The 4,230-nt window shown below is 43.3% G+C and overlaps 1 pseudogene; it reads right to left on the bottom strand.

The window, feature by feature from the left end:
- Positions 1-280: 280 nt before the first annotated feature.
- LOC136382633 (small nucleolar RNA U3) lies at positions 281-366 on the bottom strand (annotated as a pseudogene).
- Positions 367-4,230: the final 3,864 nt, after the last annotated feature.

Here is a 4,230-nt window from a genome sequence, read left to right as displayed (position 1 = left end):
TTTCTTTACATATTAAAAGATATTCCTATATTTTCTAGTGTTCATTTGCTATTCCTTTGTCTAGAGTTACATACACCAACCACCAACCACACACTTTCAGGAGGGGCGTGGTAGTTTCCATGGGGACAGATGCCTGTAAATGGCCCATCAATATAAGAAAAGGTTTATTTTAATCTTTCTCTTCCTGCATCTGGCTAGCTATTCACCAATTTCCTTACAGCTGTGGGGGGAGGTCAGAGAATCCAAATCTCCTTCCCCTCTGCATTTACGATACAATGCTATCAGCCATCCTGACTTGATGCCAATCACACAAGCATGGAAGTCACATGTACAAACTATAGAAATGATCCCTGAAAGTATAGTCTTAGAAGTCACATGTACAAAATCTGCACGCCTAGCTCAAAGTAATAACATGTTCTTTAAGCTTCCTAAAATATTAATATTAATTCTGTAGCTTTTTGGTACCTTACAACTGTTGGAATCCATGGGAGTCCGAAAGACCAGAGTAACAGGCTTTATTGAAAGGAAGAAAGGAACCCTGCCGGGCACTTCTCCTGGGGGAGAAGAGCACTGGTTACAGACTAGGGGCCAGTTATATAGTGTTTGGGAGAGCCTGAGGGGATACTGAGGCAAAAGTCCTGGTATGTCCGGAATGCTCCTCCTTTGGGGGGCTTCAAGCATGTGGGTGTTGAACCAAAAGTCCTGGTGTATCCGGAGCCCCTCCTTGGGGCGGGTTGTCAACTTTTTGGAATTCTTTTGTCTCAGGGGCGATAGTCCAGTAAGGGTGAGATCTGGCAGATAAGCGGAACAGCAAGAGGGCAGTTTGGAATTCACGTATCTATCAACAACAGTATCACACCATTCCCCATTGTATTTTAAAGTTTTTACATTGATTTGAGAAAGAGAGAGAGAGAGACAGAGAGAGAGAGAGAGAGAGAGAGAAGCATGAGCTTATTTCTCTATTTAGTTGTGCACTTCTTGGTTGTTTCTCTTTGGTGTTGAGACCTGGGATTCTTTAAAGTACCGTACCCCAGACGCTGAAAAGTACTGTATCTCACTTCTGCGGGTTTATGTAGAGACAGCAACACCAAGTCCAGATGAATTTTGAGGAGTTTTATTTAAAGAGTAGATTTATGAAATATGCCGGCCGTATATGGCTGACATGGGGCATTTGCAGGCCCAAATCATGTGTGCCAATACATCTCAGGGGTTATGTAAAGCCAGTAGCCACGGGGACCATCACAGCTGCCTGTGGACCATGCAGGTTCGCATTTGATTCGGACAGATGGTAAAGAAGCAACTGAGCCAAGAACTAGTGGGTCATTAGCTTTAATCCTAGCTTACACCCGGTGGACAAGAAATACACACAGTGGGAAAACACTTCCCTTTCCATTCGGGGCTCCCAAATACACTGACTTATCTGAGTTTTCCTAGGATCAAAGGTTTGTACCTTACCAGCCTTATTCACCTCTGTTCCCCATCTCCTTCCCTCTGCAGAAACTGCACAAATTGGCTTGTCCTTCAGCACTGCGCCATCTTGGCTGCTTCTCCTCTCCTCCACGTGGCATTTCTCTGCTCTTCTTTCTCTGCTCTCCTGCAGCATGGGCTCCTCTGCCCCATTTTATAGTGTAGAAATCAAAACCTTTAATCCAATATTCAAACAAGGAAGTCTCTGATACAAAGTCACTTATCTGAGGCAAAATGAGAGTGCACCAGCTCCCATCATGTAACTGTCAAGGGTGTGGGGAAAGGCTTAGTTTTGAAACTAAGCCTTAGGCTATAAGGATCCTGCGTGTTTACAGCCTGTCCCCCACACCCAATGCAAACTATAAGCAAGCAAACATATACATCATATTTGCAGACTCATTTGACCCACAGGCTGGTTATGTACCCTTGATCACACATGGGCTGGGGAGAGCATGACATCATGGAACAAATTTACAGCATTTGTTTAGGCGATACACAGAAACATTAAGACTTTCAAGGTAACACAATCAAAGACATTTACAATCTTTTAGGGTTCATTTTCCCTCCTTTGCCTAGAGGTATGTTACTCTCAAGATTCCAGGAAGGGGGAGGAACTATAATCAATGTAGGGTGGTATGTAAATTCTATCTCCCATTGAAAAAGACGAAGTTTCTCAGTTAACCTTTATTTTAGTTTTAAAACTAAACGACTCATTGTCCTTGTAAGCCAGAAACTTCTACATTCTTCTCCCTCCCCTCCCCAAAGGGAGGACGAGATAGGAAAGCCTGACCTTTCCTCCTAGAATATCAATATTAATTTTGCAGCTTTTTGGTACCTTACTACAGGATAGAACCCAGAACCTTGACACACAGGAAGGACACACTCCATGCACTGAGACATCTGGTCAGGGCATCATAGGTTTATTTATTTATTTTATTTTATTATTCTCTTTCATTTGAAAAAAAATTAGAATTCCAATTGCAACATGTTGCAGGTTATTTAAAATGGTATTTAATAACTAAGTAAAAGGACTTCCTGGTTTATCTGTTAATACTGATTTCAAGGTTAACTTACGTGAATAGGAAACATGGGATATTGTAAAGCCAGTGGCTGCAGCCATCATCACAACCGCCTGGCCCATGCAGGTTCGCATTGGATTTGGACAGTCGGTAAAGAAACAATGGAGCCAAGAACTGGTGGGCCATCATCTTTAATCCTAGCTTGCACCCGGCAGGCAAGTAAAAACACACGCGGGGCTCCAAAACCCACTCATTCAGTGCTCAGAAAGCTACTGACTTTATCCGAGTTTCCTAGAATCAAAGGTTTCTAGCTCACCAGCCTTATTCATCTCTGTTCCCCATCTCCTTCCTTCTCCCTGCACAAACTCTGCACAAACTGGCTTCTCACTCAACACTCTGCCATCTTGGCTGCTTCTCCTGGCCTCCTTCACATGGCCTTTTCTCTGCTCTCTCCTCTCTAATGCTAATCTCAGGAATTGAGAGAGCAAGCTCCCATTCTGCCCTCATTTTATACTGTAGATTCATAACCTTTAATCCAATATACAAAATAGGGGAAGTCTCTAATACAAAGTCACTTGTCTGGGGCATGATGGGATTGTACCACTCCACATCAAAAAGGGTGGGAAAGGCTTAATCTCAAAACTAAGCCCCAGGCTACAAGGATCCTACCTGCCCACAGCCCACCCCAACACACTGTAATATCACCAGGGTGATGGCTTCCATGTGGGCTGCACCATCTTTAACAAAGTGAGCATAATATATTTTATCTGCCCAACAGATATGTAATTTCAAATCTTTGAAGTTTGTAGTCATTTGCTTTAAAGTGCAATATGGTCCCTTTTAAATATGCTCTCAGTGTGTTTCTCAGCTGTTAGGTCGTGTGCATCTTGGAAACAGCACCTTGGTGGCAGTCAGTAGTAAAGGATGGGTACCGTGCATTATCTGTCAGTGGTTGATCCACTTACCTGCTTATGTTAAGTATGTTTTTTAACTCTGTACTGATCTTCTTTTTTTGTGGGAATCTATTGGTTTTGAAAGAGGTATTTTCTATCCCTAAATGAGAGAGTTGGATTAAAGCTATGGTTATGCCCTGGCTGGGCAGCTCAGTTTGGCAGAGCACCAATCTGATACTCCAGGCATGTAGGCTCGATCCTCAGGGGACATCCAAGAATTAAATAGTGAATGTATGAGAATATTGGCACTGTCAGATTTGGAGTTTAGCTGTTCGAATAGGTGTGGGTGCCATATTATTGTAGTTTTAATTTATCATTTACTAATGTTATATATCAGAGATTATTTTTGCAAGGTTAAGTACTTGCTTTTGTCGACATAAGAAACATCATACCTGAGCTAAAGTGACTCCATACGTTTGGGACAAAGATCTTGTCCCAGTAGGGCCCAAGCTCTACATCGATCAGGCGTCCCTGATTTGACTTCCCTGTGCAGTGAGACAGTCCTGCTTGTTTGCAGGGCTGGCAGCCTCTTTGACACTACTCTTCAGGCAGCTATGAGGCACTACTGATAAGTGCCAACACTAACTGCCACCGGAGGAAAAGCACGAGACTGACACGAGTTAGTTGAGACAATCACACAGGCAATTTATTACTCACAAATCCTTTTGGTGTGCCTGGGTACAGCTTAAGGGGGCCCTGTCAGCGTGCTCCTCTCTGCTATCTTTAGTCAGAGCTCAGAGTGGAGTGGAGACAGTTCACATTCACCTTGGAGTCTGGGCAACTACTGCAGC

The sequence above is a fragment of the Saccopteryx leptura genome, chromosome 10 (assembly GCF_036850995.1).
Source record: "Saccopteryx leptura isolate mSacLep1 chromosome 10, mSacLep1_pri_phased_curated, whole genome shotgun sequence".
Lineage (NCBI taxonomy): Eukaryota > Metazoa > Chordata > Mammalia > Chiroptera > Emballonuridae > Saccopteryx > Saccopteryx leptura.
This window is presented reverse-complemented; position numbering and strand designations above follow the sequence as displayed.